Here is an 18,430-nt window from a genome sequence, read left to right on the forward strand (position 1 = left end):
GAGGATAAAGGTATAAAATAAGATAGATTAAGACGGGATAAGCAAACAAAATTGTATAAGATAAGAAGGAAGAAGAGAAAAAAATTATAATAATATAATAATAATACGGATGAAGGAGTAAAAAAAAAAATTAAAAAAAAGAGAAAAGAAGAAGAAAAAAAAGAGAAAGGAAAAAAAAAGAAAAAGAAAGGAAAGAAAACAAGGAAAAGATATTAGTATAAGCGAACAAGGAAGCATCAAGACAACAAGGTATCAAGAATGGAAGGAGGAACACCCCACACTTCGGGACTAAGCGTCGGCTGGGTCTACCAGCGCTGTAAAGAGGAGTTGATATCGGTAGCACGGGATCTCGGCCTTGAAGATGAAGGCCGCGTGGAGGATCTCAGAAAGAGGTTGTCGTCATTCATCCAGGGCGGCAACTATTCGGTAGAAATCAAAGGGCGACTGGCCGAATGGGAGACACGTTTCTCTTCGGGAGGCGCGGCGTCGAGTATGGGCAGCCGCGCGTACCAGAAATCAGAGCCCGATTTGCGGAAGATCCAGGAGAGTGGTTCCATTTCGGCGGCGCCGCTGAGGCTTAGCGTGCCGACGGCGAGCAGCGTGGCTGGGAGCCGGAGGGACGAGAGGCCGAGGGAATCCGGCAGTGGTGGCGAAATGAGGATTGAGCGACAGGCCCCAGCGCTCTCGTTGCCGTCGGAGAGGCACCCACCATGGAATATCGCCGAACAAGTGAGAAAGTGGGGAATGAAATACGACGGTCGGTCGGATCCTCTCGGGTTCATCGAAATCCTGGAGGAGCGAGCCATAACTTATGGAATCGAACTGGACAGGATGCCGAGGGCGCTGAGCGAGGTGTTGGTAGACAAGGCGGCTAAGTGGTTCCTAACTAGTGGGCTAAGAGACGTGCCCTGGATAGAATTCAAGAAAGAGTTCTTGGATTTCTTCTTACCTCCCCAATACGTCGAGCGTCTGGAGGACCAGATCCGGGCGCGCCGGCAACGGGAGGGCGAACCCTTCAAGGACTACTTGATCGAGTTGCGCTTATTGATGCGTCAGGCTAGATACAGCCCGGCCCAAGAGTTGAATAGGGCCTACGAAAACGCATCCCCGGAATACAGGCTGTACGTACGGAGGCACGATTTTTCATCCCTGACCCAGCTGACACAGATGGATGCAGAGTTCGAAAACGTGAGGAATCAACAAAGAGAACGAGGGAGGAAGGCAACGGTGGAGACCGCCTGGCCTAAGCCAGCGGAGGAGCGACAGAATAATCCCTTCCGTGAGAAGATGTCTGATCCCCGGTCTGGAGGGCAAGCCGGGGGGCAGAGGGAGACGCCTGCGACGACACCTTCGACGGAGGCAACTAGCCGGATGATGGCGCAGGACGCTGGACCCAGGCCGAGTCGGGTCTGTTATCGATGCGCACAACCTGGACACTTCGCGCGGGAATGTCGTAACGCGCCGGTGTTGTTCTGCCGACACTGCGGGCAGCGAGGCCGGACTGCGAGGGAGTGTTGCGAACAGGACGGTGCGGGAAACGGCCAGGGGCGCCCTCCAAGAGAGCGGAGCGGCGCCAATTAGATACGGAAGACGAAGAGAGGTACCCGCTCCGAGTAAAGGGGTGGAAGATCGTCGCGACGGTGACGATCGGGGGTCAAAGGATGACCGCCACGATCGACACCGGGGCCACGCGCAGTTTTGTCAGCGAAGATTGCGTGCGCCAACGGACGATACGAGGCGAGCGTTGCCAGGTGGAGTCGCGAATCAGGCTGGCCGATGGATCAGCGCTGGACGTGACAAGGATGATGAAAACGGATGTAAGTCTGGCTGGAAAGACGGCGGAAGCGAACCTGCTAATAATGCCGACCATGCTGGACCATGTCATCCTCGGCATGGATTTTCTATGCGTCATCGGCACTACGGTGCGTTGTGGCAACGCGGAGCTGGAAATGAGGATGGTGGACGACGTGGGAGAAGGAGCGTCGCCACCGAGTGAACGAAGAGGAGAGAAAGGCAGCAGCGGTTTTAGAGAGCAAGGCCAGCTCGCTAAAGGACATGTGAAGGAGTCGGGCCCAGAGGTGTCGCGCGAAGCCGCGACGTCGAAGGAGGATCCGAGGTCGGCAATCACGGTGTCGACAGTCGGCGTTCAGGAGGCGTCGAACCAAGGCGCGCCGCCCGACAAAAAAATAGGTGAGAGGAAACGGACGAAGAAGGAAGTTTTCCGGCGGTTGCGGGTGGCCAATCTGAGACTCAACAGAAAGAAATGTAGTTTCTTTCGGGAAAAGTTGGCGTACCTTGGCCACGTAATAAGCGGAGAGGGGATTTGCACGGTTCGTGCCAGACTTCGCATCGCTAGTACAACCGATGACGAAGTTGCTAAAGGGCCAGAAGTGGATCAGGAGCGAAGAACAGGAGGAGGCGTTACAGAAACTCAAGGAGAGTTTGACGACCGCGCCTATTCTGGCCTGTCCCGACTTCTCGGCCAAGTTCGTGCTGCAGACCGACGCCAGCGACTACGGCCTCGGTGCAGTACTGACGCAAGAAGTTGAGGGCAGGAGCGAGTAATAGCATATGCCAGTCGGAAGTTACTGAAGGCGTTGCTAAACTACTCGGCCACGGAAGAGGAGTGTCTCGCGATCGTCTGGGCGATCCGAAAGATGCGATGTTACCTGGAGGGCTACAGGTTCGACGTCGTCACGGATCACCTAGCGCTGAAATGGCTCAACTCTATAGAAAGTCCCATGGGCCGGATCGCTCGTTGGGCGCTAGAGTTGCAGCAATTCCAGTTCGACGTACGCTATCGCCGGGGGAAATTGAATGTGGTGGCCGACGCACTATCCCGACAGCCCATAGACAGTTGCAAGCAGGCCGTGGAAGAAAATCCCCCTTGCGGGTGGACAAAGAGGATGCGTGAAGGGATCGTAAAGGAGCCTGAGAAGTTCCAGGATTACGTGGAGGAGCCGCCATCTCCGCCCCGTCGAGGTGGGCGACTCCGACGCCGTGGACGGCAAGCGAGGACGAAGAAGTTCCAGCGGTAGAAATGGACGATGGATCCCCGTCACGGAGACGGGACGGCGGCAGGGAGTGTTACCCCTCTGTCGATGACCCCGCCCCAGAGACCGCGGCGCGGGACGGAGCAGAAGTGGAGTTCCGATGAGGAATTCCAAGTGGAGGACGCGAACCCTGAGGAGGATACTACCGCAGACCCTATTCCCTAACGCCGAACTGGCGCCGACGTTGAGAGGGACCAGCAGCCGGAATCCGTCAGGATCTCGTTGCGATATACGCCGGGCACGGTTGAAAACCGGCGCCTGTCGCGCTCGTCGCAGTCCAGCGCAGAACGCCCGACAGATCACTGCCAGGCAGTGACGCCCGACGAAGAGGACGACCAGCGTCCGCGCGCAAACCGGACCCCTGCACCCCCCGCCGGTCAAGGGAAACCAACGGATGGCGCCGAGGGTCCGTCCGCGCATCGGCAGAGCAGGAAGTGGAGCCGGTCTGGGAGCGGCCAAGAACGCGACAAACGTAGAGATGAGTCGACGGAGACTCGCTCGAGCGAGGAGAGGCGCCCCTTGGCAGACATGGCCGAGCTGTTGGACGGATGGGAGGTGAGCCTCGAGGACGCGCTGGGAGCAGAGGACGTGGAGGCGGTAAGGATGTTACCGCTGATCCCCGTCAACTGGAGGGTACGCCCTGCTGGCACCGAGCTGAGTGCGGAGGTGATCCAGCTCCAGGCGGGAGGCGGAGACGCGTAGACGGCAGCACAGGAGAACCCGCTTCCGGGTCGCGGCGGGGGAACGTTCCTATACGGTGACCGTCAACTCGACGGGGGGCGTGACGGTTGCTTTGTCGAAGTAAGGGGGGGGGTGTAAGGCGGCCTTTTTGCCCACCTTACATGTTGAATTATAGTTGTTGAGTTTATATGATATTTGTAGCAAGTAAGTTAATGAATTGAATTGAAGTGAATTATAGTCGTTAAGTTTATATTATATTTGTAGCGATTAAGTTAATGAATTGAATTGAATTGAATTGAATTGAATTGAATTGTATTTGGTTGATCTTTATAGTTGTTGAATTTGTAGTATGCTCGTAGCGATTAAGTTGGATTGGATTGATTTTTGTAGCCATTAAGTTTATATCTTGTAGTTGTTGTATATTTTTGGTAGATAGTAAGTTAGATAGCAAGCAGACTAAGCGTTAGTTTGTAAGATAGTTAAGTAGATACAGGTGCCATAGCTATTAACTCTAGACAGTAAGCAAAATTCAAATTAGTGGGCGGGCACGCGATCAGCAATGCAACCGTGCGACTTGAAAGCTCGCGGTGGTGGATTGCATTGCTGGTCGCGTGGTGAAATCTGCAGAGCGGGAGGAGAAGCTTTAAAGCTGCACGCAGATTTCAGTGAGTTTTTAGCTCTCGGTTTGAGCAGTCGGAGAAGAGAAAGATAAAAAGAAAAATAGAGAACTGATAGGCAAAGGGTAGAAGGTGTAAGATAATATATGAAATAAAATAAGAAAAGTATATAGAAACGGTTGCGCATTTTTATACCCTGAACCCATTGAAAATGGGAAATCAGGGTATAATGGTTTTGTTGAAATGTATGTAACAGGGAGAAGGAGGCGTGGCAGACCCCACAAAGTATATATATTCTTGATCAGGGTGACGAGCTGAGGTGATTTGGCCCTGTCCGTCTGTCTGTCCGTCTGTCCGTATGTATGAACGCGTCGATTTCAGAAGATATAAGAGCTAGAGACTTCAAATTTTTTTTCAAATGTCCGTAATTACAGCGCGCATATCAAGTTTATCATTAAAAATCGATAACTCATCCCGATCTTTTTTTATCGATAAAAAACCTTATCGAAAACCAGTTATAAAATTATATCTTCTACACCTTTATTGCTAGAGTCTCCAAATTTTTAATGTATGCTTATATGCAATTTATACAATTTCGGTTTTTGTTAAAATTAACCCCCCACCCTTAAATTCACCCCCTCACCCTCACTTTTGTAAAAAGCGTATTTCAAATACTAGAGACTTGTGCTTTGGCAATTACATGCATATCCATGTTATAATCATAATCTGAGGATCGTACGTCCACAAAAAAAGTTATTAAGCAATTAAGTTGTCATAGTAAGCGCTCACTGCCGCCCATGCGTGTTTATGCTTGTGTGTGTATATGTATCTATGTGTGTGTGTATGTGTATGTGTATGCGTGTGTGTGTGTGTATGTGTGTCTATATGCGTGTGTGTGTATGTATGCCTGTGTGTGCGTACGTGCGTGTGTGTGTGTGTGTGTGCGTGTTTCTTGTGTAAGCTGAAAGACGCGAAAAGTTATTGAAATATCTATTGCTCCAAGGGTTCAGGGGATCTCGTAGTCGAGCAGTCTCGACTAGAGCTTTCTTACTTGTTTTGTAGTTAGTTTGCTAATAATAATTCACTAACAATTATAACAATACTAACAGGTGGTTAGAACGAGGTCAAATCCCGTTCGCCAGAAGATTAAAACTCTGGCATGTCAAAATCGCGTGGTCTGGAGTGAACGCCGGCGACAACGCTGGGCGTTCCTCGATCCGCGGTCTACCAATCGTAGTAGCCCCACTAATACCCCGCAATACGCCTTTGCAACCCCGACCCCAGCACTCTAGAGTGCGCTTGATCGCGCCACTCGATCGCTGCAGCCGCCCCACGTGCAAACGTGTGGGCGTGGTCGGCGAGTTCAGGCTGCGTGGCCGTTTAATACATAATAACTCCCCCACCCTCTCCTATTTCTCTAACCACGTAAAGTCCCGTATCTACTTACAAATTTCTTGTGAGTTATGGCCCTGGGCAGACTGAGACTCTGACCCCGGCTGGAAAATAATGTAACCTTACAAGAGTTACTACTAAGTATTATGCATGTGTAGGTAAATTGGCATAAATAAACAATACTGATGGCAAAAGTCCGGTTAACTATGTCCATCAACAATTCCTGCGGACTCATTGGCCATTTTGGCCATATCATTGCTGCATTCAAGAGGCTTCCCAGTTCATTCCATTGTGTACTTAATTTCTTTATTTTATGGTAATAAAATTAATGATTCACCATTTTTAAGTTATTGACATTTTAAGCTATTGATATTTCCATACTTAATTTTGGTTGTCTTCGACCACTTAGCCGATCTGTGCTGAAGCGCTTGCCAAGCTTCAGCCTGGACAACATAGGAAAATCTGATAATGTGACGTCACAAGAGTGCTGTTAGTTAATATTAAAAGTAACGGGACTGCTCTTTGCGCAACCTACTGTGTCTTTTAACAGTGGTGATAGTCAACCTAAAAGTGAGAGTCCCGCTAACTCCGAATATAAAGTTGCCAAAGTTTAGCGGAGAATATTCGGAATAAAAGAATTTGTTCAGGCATGAACATATGAATATACGAAGATCGTATACATGCCTCCGACGCACTCAACGAGTAGCAGGTAGTGCTCTTGAAAAAGATAAGGGTCACATGTACGGACTCTATAAGTAGACAAATGGACACCAACCCTTGCAACCCCAGAGTAAGATTATGTAAGAGACGAACGCTGAGCCTTACAACCTCAGCGATAGCATAAGAATAGCTAATAGACCCACGCGGAGCCTTACAAAGTCAGCAATAAAATAAGAACACGCCATAGACCAATACTGAGCCTTACACACTCAGCAATAGACGCACTAGATTTAAGGGTTGAAATTATGCATGAGTCTGGGTATATAAACCCAGGCTCAGAAGAATAAAGATTAATACGCAACTAAACACCATCAAAGTCAAGTGTATTCGTTCAATTTCATTTGACTTTTTTAGAGTTTAGTCGACAACGAGCCAGGGCTAATAAATATAGAAAAGTTTAATCACTTGTTGTCATGCTTGGACTAAGAAGCATTAGGTACTATCAAGGCATATCAGGTAACAGATGCTAATTATCCAAAAGCGTTAGCTGCTTTAAAAAATGTGTACGACAATCAGTGTCTATTTGACCACACATGTCCGAACCATCAGCATCATCTTTGCGGATGCTGATAGACTCAGTCCGTGCCATTTATGAGTCTCTATTATCGCTAGGATCTGATAAGCAGATTTCGAATGCCATGCTCATCCATTTAGTAATGATGAAAGCAGACGCTGGCACGCGCTCTAGGTGGGAAGAGAATCTAGACTACAATGTGGAAGATTGTGAAGCTGCCTTAAACAGACGGTATCAGCATTTAAGTGCTGAAGAATCATCTGATCCAAGTCGTAAGGTAGCTCAAGGCAATAGGAAAAGAATTGGAAAAACTTCACTGTCTGTCGCTTTGTCAAATGCGTGTTTTGTAAAATGAGTGATCATTTCATTCACTCGTGTTCCTCATTCGCAGCAATACCCTGCCAGAAACGTTTTGCGTTCGCAAAGAGCTATCCGCTCTGCATAAATTGTTTGAGAACAGGACCCTCAGTGGATGCATGCAAGTCAGCCCACTGTCGTGTGTGCTCTAAGCCGCACCATACCATACTGCATAGATACAGCTCTGAGGCGGCTCAAAGTAGCTCAGCAGTTGTATCAGGAGTCCCCGTGTCACTTCGTCACAGATTTCATCTGTAAATCACGCACGGATAGCCTCTGATAAAGTTCTCTTGGCAACTGCAATTGTGAAGATTAAAGATAAATCTGGATCTTATCATTTAGCTAGAGATTTAGAAAGGCAAAGATCTGGGATTCAATTATTGGGCATTGCTAATTGTCAGTCATCTGTTCGTCATAGCGTTCAAACTTCGATAGCGTCCCGAACGGACGACTTAGAAATCCGAACAGACCTTGGTGTGTTACGTTCCATTTCGTCGTATCAACCAGAGAAGCACACTGAAGAGATCAAGGTACCTGAGAATGTACAATTAGCTGATCCTCAGTTCCACAAGCCACAACGTATTGATTTGTTGCTCGGTGCTGATATATTTTTTGATATATTAAGAGAAGGCAAAATAAAGGGACCTGATAACAGCCCAACACTGCAATTGACTGCCTTTGGTTGGATTGTATCTGGTCGCTGGCGAACATTGAATGCAACTACTAGTTCGTCGACTTTCATTAGTGTCGTAAACGACGACATAATTATAGATTCAATAGTTCGCAAATTCTGGGAGTTGGAAGAAAAGCCAAATACAATTAATTCGAATTTGTATACCCCAGAGCAACAACTGTGCGAGAAGTCATTTGTGGAGACTATTTGCCAAACTACCTCGGGTCGTTTCACAGTGTTGCTGCCATTCAAATCAAGCCCACATTGTCTTGGTTCGTCTTATGAGACAGCCAAGCGACGATTTCTGGCCTTGGAAAAAAGAATGAGCAAGCAAGAAGACATTCGGCCAATGTACATTGACTTTATGAAAGAGTACTTGGCCTTGGGTCACATCTCGTTACGTTGGCACACTTAAATCGAAGGGATGTCAAATCCATGGATTTGCCGACGCCTCAACGAGAGCTTACGGTTGATGTTTATACGTAAGAATGCAAACAGATAAGGGTATCACTACCAGGCTGCTAGTCGCCAAATCTAAGGTAGCGTCCTTGAAAACAAATTCTGTTCCGCGGCTGGAGTTGTGAGCCGCAGAATTGTTAGCTACCTTGTGGGATGCGGTAAAGAAAATACTTGATTGTCCTATTAATCAAGTCACATTTTGGTCAGATTCTGAGGTGGTGCTTTATTGGCTGCGAATGCATTCATCTAGAATGAGCACATTCATTGCTAATCGTGTTGCAACCATCCAAGAGTTGACAATTAATATGTATATCTTGGCGTCATGTACCAACGAAAGATAACCTAGCAGATATTGTATCACGGGGATGTTCAGTTGAGGAGCTTAAAACATCATTGTGGTTTTGCGGACCAGGATTTTTAAAGTTTTCTGACACGTTGTGGCCAGCCAACCCACAAATAACCTTATCAAAAGAGTTAGAGCTTCTAGAGAAGCGTAGAACTGCAATTACTATGATCGCGGTCGATGAGGTAACAAATCCCGTCATACAACTTATTAAATCAACTTCGTCATTCTCTAAGTTAATCCGCATAGTTGCATATATGTTCCGCTTTATCAATGGAAAACAAGAGAGTCATTCTTCACTTGTTCCTACGGCTTCTGAGTTAAGCTTCGCATTCCTTGCAGTCATATCTGTAATTCAACACATTGAATTTAGCGAAGAAATGAAAAAAATAAAGAAATCAATCGTATTGCAACCATTATTGCAAAAACTGACACCGTTTTTGCACTCACATCAGCATGGCAGGCATGTATAGTGGTTGCTACGAGTAGGAGGTCGTCTATTGAAGGCACCACTAGCACATAATGCCAAATTCCCTTTATTGCTTCCAAAAAAGTGTCGTTTCGGGACGCTTTATTTGGACGCTTCACTTGCCACGACAATTCACTGGTACTAATGGGCCTGCTTCGTCAGCAGGTTTGGCTGGTCAATGCTCGAGAGGCTTGCAGTGCAGTAGTCTGAAAATGTGTACATTGTTTTCGCTACAAGCCGAAACTCTTATCCCAAATAATGGGCAATCTTCCCGCTGATCGCTTGTAAGGTGGCCTTTTTGCCCACCTTACATATTGCATTCTAGCTGTCGAGTTTACTGGAGTTTGTAGTGAGTAAGTTAGTAGTAAGTTATATTTGTAGTGAGTAAGTTAGTAGTAAGTTATATTTGTAGTAAGTAAGTTGGTTAGTGAGTTATATTCGTAGCATGTAAGATAGTGAAAGGAAATGAATTGGATTATAGTCATTAAGTTTATATCTGTAGTTTTGTAGCCATTAAGTTTACATTCTGGAGTCATTGATTATTTTGGTAGATAGTAAGTAGGCTAAGTGTTAGATAGTTAAGTAGATATAGGTGTCATAGTCGTTAGCTTTAGATAGTAGGCAAAATTCAAATTAGTGGGCGGGCACGCGATCAGCAATGCAACCATGCGACTCGAAAGCTCACGGTGGTGAATTGCATTGCTGGTCGCGTGGTGAAATCGGCAGAGCTCAAGGGGAAGCTCGAAAGCTGCGCACAGAGTTAGTGAGTTTTGAGCTCTCGATGTGAGCAGTTGATATCAAAGAAAATAAGAAACAGAGAAGCGAGGGGTAAAGAGCGTAAGGTAACATGGAATAAAAATGTTAAATGTATCTATAGAAATGATTGCGTACTCATTTGTAGTTGATTTGACAACACTAATCTACTAATAATAACAACACTAACTGGTGGTTAGAACGAGGGCAATCCTGTTCGCCGGAAGGCCAAAACTCTGGCACACAAAATCGCGTGGTCTGGAGTGAACGCCGGCGACAACACTGGGCGTTCCTCGATCTGCGATCCACCAATGATAGTAGCCCCACTAATACCCCGCAATATGCCTTTGTAGCCCCGACCCCAGCAATCTAGAGTGCGCTTGATCGCGCCACTCGATCGCTGCAGCCATCCCACGTGCAAGCGTGTGCGGGCGTGGTCGGCGAGTTCGGGCTGCGTGGCCATTTAATACATAATGACTCCCCCACCCTCTCCCATTTCTCTAACCACGTGCAGTCCCGTATTAATTTACAAATGTCTTGTAAGTTGTGGCCCTGGGCAGACTGAGACTCTGACCCCGGCTGAAAAACATAACCTGTAAAATTGTAACCTTACAAGTGGCGCCCGAGCAGGGACGCGCGGCTAGAGAGAGTGTGGTATACGGGCGGCGTAAAAACCTGCCAGCATACCCAAATAGAGGTGACGGGCAATAGAGGCGATTGTGTAGTTATTTGGTGGTTAATTTGAATATGGGCAATAGAGGCGATTGTGTAGTTATTTGGTAGTTAATTTGAATATGGGCAGTGTGCGTATAAAAGCAGCAAAAGGCAAGAACATTCATGGTAAAGTGCAAAAATTAAAAAGTGAAGGCACCCTACGACGGCCGCGGGGCGGGGGTCAGAAATTTCGGGAAGCGTCGAGCGAAAAAACGGGACTAGAAAACCGTTGCGGCGCCGAAAAGTACAGTGCGTGCGAAAATATTACGCAGACGCGTAGAACCGAAAACGCATGTGCATAAGCATGTGCACGCGCGGGGGCAGCGTAGCGAACGTCGCCGAAATGCAGCAACGAGAAGTGGTAAGAGCAGAGTGTGTATATATGTATGCACACATCAAAAGTAAGTAACAGAGGACAAAAAAAAAAAGAAAAGAAAAAGCGGTCAGAGTGAACGAAATTAAAGATCAGCAAGATTATTGATGCCGCTGCAATTGCACCAAGGAGTTAATAGTTGAGATAAAAGTGGTTATAAATGAAGTAAGAGGAGAATTGAAAGCATTTAGTGCCGACGGCAAGCGAATATACCCGCCATAAGAAAGTGTAGTTGTGAAAAAAAAACAGTCAAGGAAACGCGCATAGTCAAGGGTGCAAGTGTGCATATATATACATATGTACATGAGTGAATGTTAGGATTAGCGGGGAGAGAACGAAAAGTGAAATAGTGAAGTGTATATATGTATGTGCGCATAGACGAGTGCGCATATGTATATATATACATATATATGTGCATGTGAGACAATTAGTCAAGAGGGGGTGAGCGGCGGAGTGTATATATGCATGTGCGTGGGTGCATGCGTGCGTACATATGTATATACATGCGAAGCGCTCAGTTAAGAGAGAGTGAACAGTGAAGGGGACTATGCGCGCATAGGCAAGGGTACATATGTGTATATGTATGTGAGAAGACGAATTGAGAGAGAGAGAGAGAGCGATCGGTCAAGCGTATGTGTGTGATTATGCGCATATGACACTGGGCGCTTTTTTTTGTATGCTTGCGCATGCGGGTGCGTGTATGTGTGTAATTATGCGCATATGACACTAGGCGATTTTGGCTGATGCACATGTGACACTAGGCGATTTTGCTAATGCGCATAAAATAAAATAAAATAAAATAAAATAAAATAAAATAAAATAAAATAAAATAAAATAAATTAAAATAAAATAAAATAAAATAAAATAAAATAAAATAAAATAAAATAAAATAAAATAAAATAAAATAAAATAAAATAAAATAAAATAAAATAAAAAAATAAAATAAAATAAAATAAAATAAAATAAAATAAAATAAAATGAAAACGCACTGGAACGGAGCGAAGCGGAACATAGCAAGGTTAAGTAGGATAAAGCGAAGCGAAGTAAAAGCAAAGATAAAGCGAAGCCAAGTCAAGCGAAGATGAAGTGAGGCGATATGGAATAAAGTGGAGAGAAAATAAAGCAAAGAAAACTGAAGCGGGGTGAAGCAGAATAAAAGGAGATAAAATAAAAAGAAATGAGAGTAGAGCAAAGTAAAAAAATAAAATAAAGTCGAGAGATCTGAAGCGAAGTAAAAGTAAAGGGAAGAAGAGTAAGGTAAAAGGAAGAATAAAGTCCAGTAATGCGAAATAAAGTTACGAAAATTAATTAAAGCGAAACGAACTAAAGAAAAGTAAGGAAAGGTGGAGTTAAAGTCGAAGTAAAGTAAAAATATAGTAGGGACAAGTGAAATAAAGGAAATAAGGCGGAGTCAATCGAACTGAAGTAAGAGTAAAGTCGAGCAAAATAAAAGTAAAGCAAAAGTAGGTGAAGTAAAGTCAGATAAAACGAGAGTGGAGAAAGGTAAATAAGTAAAACGGAAATAAGATCAAGAAAATCGGGAAAAAGAGCGTAAAATAAGAAAAGAGAATGGAAAAATAAAGGGAAAAAAAACGAAATAAAGGAAACAAAAGAGATTAAGATGAAACAAAGAAGAAGAGTAAAAGAGAACAAAATAGATTAAGACGAATAAAGAAAAGAGAAGAGAATAAAGAAGTAAAATAAGGTAGATTAAGACGATAAAAGCAAACGAAATTGTATAGAATAACAAAATTTGAAAAAAAAGGATTAAAAAAAAAAAAAAAAAAAAAAATTGAAAATTGAATTGAAGGAAAAAAGAGGGAAAAGAAAAAAAAAACAACAAAGAAATAAAGAAGAAAGAAAAAAAAACTAAAGAAAAAAAAAACCAAAAAAAAAGCAAAGAATAAGAGAAGAATAAGAGAAGGAAAAGAAAAGTAAAGAGAACAAACCTAGAATAATATAGAATAAGAAAGAACGAAATAGAGTAAGAGAAAACGAAATAAAATAAGACGCGTTAATATATATGAAATGGAATATAATAAGATGAACAAAGAACAGTAAAATAAAGTGGAATAGATTAAGATGAAATAAAGAAAATGAAATAAAGCGAAATGGAAAAGGATGAAGTTCGGAAAGAGGAGACGAAAAAGAAAGAAAAGAAAAGGAAAAAGGATGTAAAGATGTAAAAGATGTAAGGGATAAAAGAGGATAAAGAAAAGAAAGAAAAACAAAGAATGTAAGGGGACAAGGTCGAAAGGAAAATATAAGAGAATAAAAGATCAAGGGAATGAAAGGGTGGGATAATCCAGAGTAAAAGAGTAAGACTAATGTAAGCGGAGCGGAGAAGCAGACTATGGAGACATCCAGGTGTGAAGAAAACGGCGGCACGACTGGCGCAGAGGCAACATTGGCCGGGCATGTTCGGAGATGCCACCAAGTACGCGACGCGCCGCTAATGCCGGAAGTGCTAGAAGTTCAACAGCGCGCAACAAAAGCCGGCCGGGCAGATGCTGATCAGGGGAGTGGCGGAGCCAATGGCAGTCTTGTGCGCAGACTCCGTGTTCCATGATGCTCTCGCCGAGTGGGCGTTCTGGGAGCGCAATCAATCTGGTGTGCAAAGAAGACGAGTCGCACAGTGAAGGCCATGATAGCGCAATACATCGAGGGCCATCAAAGTTCGTGGGACGAGCTATCGCACGATGTAGCGCTGGCGGTCAATTACAGTGTGGCCGACTCTACGGGTTTTACACCGGCACGTTTGCCCGCCGCACTATACGACGAGGGAAATGGAGCAGCGTATGGAGATGAGGATCAGGCTGGCGCACGGACCAGCGCTGAACGTCAGAAAGAGAGAGAAGCTTCGACAGAAGGAGGGAGCTGGGTGTCCCGCAAGAGCTACAGAAAGGAGTAAGGATCTGACGGGTGGACTCAAGGAGCGGCCACCGCAGATCAAAGTAAGCATCTTATGGGTGGACTCAGGGAGCGGCCACCAAAGATCAAGGCAATCAAGTTGGAGAAGGATGGCGAGAAGGTGAATTGAACGAGTTTCTAGAAGTACGGAAGGTGATGAGTCGCTTCGAGCTGGAGCCATTGAGTCGTCGACGAGCCCACACAGCGCACACACAGTTCTAGTTGAGGAGGGGACTGGCAAGTGGCGCGTGTGCGTAGATTATCGACAGCTTAGCGCCCACTTGATCCCGGACGCATATCCTGTTACGACGATCTTGTACCTTCCGGAGGGGCTGCGACGCACTCGATTTACCTCTACCAGGGATCTAGAAAGTAAGCACTGGCAGATCTCAACGGCGGCGGGTAGTCGAGCGTGCACCAGTCCGTAGTGCCAAGAGGAGAGCGGTCCCAGTGGCGGAGGATGCTGTTTCGGGAACTTTCTGCAGGCGCAACGGAGCGACGTGTGACGAATCTGAGGAAGGTCACCCGTCGGCAGCGTGGAAAGACGAGTAACCTCAAAGATGGATGGAAATGGTGTTTGGCGAACGGCACAGAGGAATGGTAGATGACGGCGCCTACAACGCGATGGTGGCGGCTTCAGGAGGCGAGATCGCCTCCTCGGTTAAGTAAGGGGGGGGTGTAAGGTGGCTCGCCCGCGGCCCACCTTACATTGCGTAAGATTTGTAGTAGATAGGAATTTGTAGCGAGTAAGTTAAGTAATAAGTAGAACAAGTTGTTAGTTTGTAAGACATTGTTAATTAGTCGGTAAGTAGTCGTAAGTGTCATAGCAGTTAGTTTTGTAGAGTAAGCGTAATTTGAATAGGGCGCGCGATCAGCAATGCAACCGTGCAGCTCGAAAGCTCGTGGTGGTGAATTGCCTTGCTGGTCGCGTGGTAAAATCTGCACAGCGGCAGAAGAGGATTGAAAGCTGCGTGTAGTATTTAGTGAGTTTTGAGCTCTCGATGTGAGCAGTTGATATCAAAGAAAATAAGAAACAGATAAACGAGGGGTAAAGAGCGTAAGGTAACATGGAATAAAAATGTTAAATGTATCTATAGAAATGATTGCGTACTCATTTGTAGTTGATTTGACAACACTAATCTACTAATAATAACAACACTAACTGGTGGTTAGAACGAGGGCAACCCTGTTCGCCAGAAGGCCAAAACTCTGGCACACAAAATCGCGTGGTCTGGAGTGAACGCCGGCGACAACGCTGGGCGTTCCTCGATCTGCGATCCACCAATGATAGTAGCCCCACTAATACCCCGCAATATGCCTTTGTAGCCCCGACCCCAGCAATCTAGAGTGCGCTTGATCGCGCCACTCGATCGCTGCAGCCATCCCACGTGCAAGCGTGTGCGGGCGTGGTCGGCGAGTTCGGGCTGCGTGGCCATTTAATACATAATGACTCCCCCACCCTCTCCCATTTCTCTAACAACGTGCAGTCCCGTATTAATTTACAAATGTCTTGTAAGTTGTGGCCCTGGGCAGACTGAGACTCTGACCCCGGCTGAAAAACATAACCTGTAAAATTGTAACCTTACACGCTTACATGGCAATCAGTGGAGATCAGTGGAGTGGACTTTTGTGATCAAATACTAGTTTCTCTGGGAATCCGAGGCAAATCGCCAGTTAAATGTATATTGCCATAATTGTTTGTTTTACTCAAAGGCTGTGCATCTAGAATTAGTCACCGATCTAACCTCGAATTCATTTTTGGTGTGCTTATCCAGGTTCGTTGGTCGACGGGGGCTTGTCCGGAAGCTGTATTGCGACAATGCCACCAATTTCGTGGGTGCTGCACGCACGCTGGACCTGAAGACTACGTTCCATGGAGGCACAGCGGACATGGAAACGTTTGCTGCGGAGTGGGGAATGGAATTTGCTTTCAGTCCGCCTCTAGCGACGCATTTCGGCGGCCTTTGGGAAGCGGCATTGAAATCTGCAAAGGAATTGCTGCTGAAGGCAATGGGCAGCGCAATCTTGCGTCAGGACGAGGTGGCCACCGTGCTGGTCGAGGTCGAGGCCGTGCTCAATTCGCGGCCAATGGTCGCTCCCAGCAGCAACCCCAACGACGGCGGAGTGCTCACGCCAGGGCACTTCCTGATAGGAGCAACGCTCATGCCGCTGCCAATCGCGTCCACAGAGCCAGTCGACGACGTCAAGCTGACATGCTTGAAAAGATGGCAGCTGACCTCAAGCATCAAGCGTCGGTTTTGGAGAGGCAGAACATAGAGAACAGTCGTGCTCGTAAGAGAGGACAACGCTCCTCCACAACAGTGGATGCTGGGCATGGTCACAAAAGCCATAGCCGGCGGAGATGGTAGGGTGCGCGTAGTTGTCATGAAGACAAAATCTGGCACCTACAAAAGGGCAATTCATCGCGTTGCCCCACTGCCACTCAACTAATACCCCATGTTATTGAAGGCCTGCGGCCTTTCAACGTAGCCGATGTTGAGGCATTTGGATATATGCCCTCTCTATTTGAATTATTAAAATTGTATAAGTTAAGAATTGAAATTAAACCACTATACAAAGTAGTTGTTGTTGTACGCGCTAGCACGGGAGTGTCGCTCTCCAACCGACCTCTCTCCCGCTGCTCGCGCTTAGGGGCGCTCTCTACTGTGCAAGCTGCGCTTGCGTTGATGGTAAATTTAATAAAATAGTAAAAATTGAAACACCGGTGCCAGCACTTCGTGCTTATTCTTGAGAGGCTGCAAGTTGCTTTATAATCTGTCCGTCTGTCTATCCGTCTTTCCGTCCGTCCGTCCGTATGTATGAACGCGTCGATTTCAGAAGATATAAGAGCTAGAGACTTCAATTTTTTTTAAATGTCCGTATTTACTCTCCGGATATCGAGTTTATCACTAAACAAGTAAGAAAGCTCTAGTCGAGTGTGGTCGACTACAAGATCCCCTGAACCAGTCGAGCAATAGCCTTTTTCAATAATTTTTGGCGTCTTTCTGCTTACACAAGAAACACGCACACACACACACACACACAGGCATACACAGGCATACATACACACACAAGCATACACACAGGCATACATACACACACACACACACATACACACTCACGTACACAGGAGTTCGAGTTGCGTTATCGTGGAGTGCGGTCGATGTTATTGTGATCCATCGTTGACTATAGCTTGTTCCGAGTTTTTTCCTGCGAAAGTGGAAATATCTAAAGAAATCGTGTATGCTGTGGGCGCAACGTACCCAGCGACCTCGAAAACTACCAGAGACTTACTGCGCGGCGGTTCGTGGAATAGCCTGGTGGTAGAATCCAGTGGTGCAAGAGAGGGGGCAATAGCGTCATTGTTTTGGCGTCAAGGCTTTTTTCTTTCTTTTTCTTTTTCAAGCGCGAAAAGTTTTATCACTAGGCGTCACACTTGCGCAGATAATAAAAGTCAAGTGCATTCACTCTAACAGCTGTTAGTAGTGCTGCATTTCTCAGTGAGCCTCACCACTGTAGAACCAGCTGCCCTAGGACATGGGCAACAGATGCTAATGGCAAAGCCGTGTTGTGGGTATGTGGCAACACAACGAATATTCTTTCGAATGTTAAGTCAATTAATGGGTTCCTACGTGGCCAATACGGTAGCCTATGGCTCTACAGCTGCTACCTGGCCCCCAGCATGCAGCTCAGTGATTTCACAACGGCTCTTGACGAGCTTGCCGAGGATGCTACGGGTAAGAAGGCCATTATAGCAGGAGATTTTAACTCATGGGCGTTAGAATGAGGAAGCCACACAACAAATGCCAGAGGCCGTATCTTACTGGAGATTTTCGCGACTCAGCTCGTCACCCAGATCAAGAATATATATACTTTATGGGATCTGCCACGACTCCTTCTGCCTGTTAGATACATTTAACAAAACAATCATACCCTGATTTTCCATTGAAAATGGGTTCAGGCACTAACCAAAGAACACATAGATGAGACATGTAGAACAAACTTTTTCACCACCAAAAAAGTGTGCATTAGGTACTACTCAACTTCGTATTTGCTCGGCTCCGTCTCTTATGGCTCGAGCAGTGAAAATACAACACTACAAAGTCAGTTCGTTGCGAGCGCTGAAACAATGTCTTATTTTATTTTTTCTTACCTTCTCTTTCTGTTTCTCTATTCTCTCTCACATGTAAATACGTTTGTATATGTATGTACATATGTGCAGACACAAGCCAGCAGCGCACAAAAATTAAATTTTGTTCGCGACGATCCTATTTTTCCCTTTTGAGTGAAGGGAATACCGAACTCTTAAATGCCCTTGTCGTGCTCATGCAAAATGTTTAGATTTTTATACCCTGAACCCCTTTTCAATGGGAAATCAGGGTATAATGGTTTTGTTGAAATG

At 45.8% G+C, this 18,430-nt stretch overlaps 1 pseudogene; it reads left to right on the plus strand.

Moving 5' to 3' along the window:
* The first annotated feature begins 13,064 nt into the window (after positions 1–13,064).
* On the plus strand, positions 13,065–16,632 carry LOC149270091 (uncharacterized; annotated as a pseudogene).
* Positions 16,633–18,430: the final 1,798 nt, after the last annotated feature.

The sequence above is a fragment of the Drosophila arizonae genome, chromosome 3 (assembly GCF_054131065.1).
Source record: "Drosophila arizonae isolate 15081-1271.41 chromosome 3, UAZ_ARI_1.0, whole genome shotgun sequence".
NCBI classification, from domain to species: domain Eukaryota; kingdom Metazoa; phylum Arthropoda; class Insecta; order Diptera; family Drosophilidae; genus Drosophila; species Drosophila arizonae.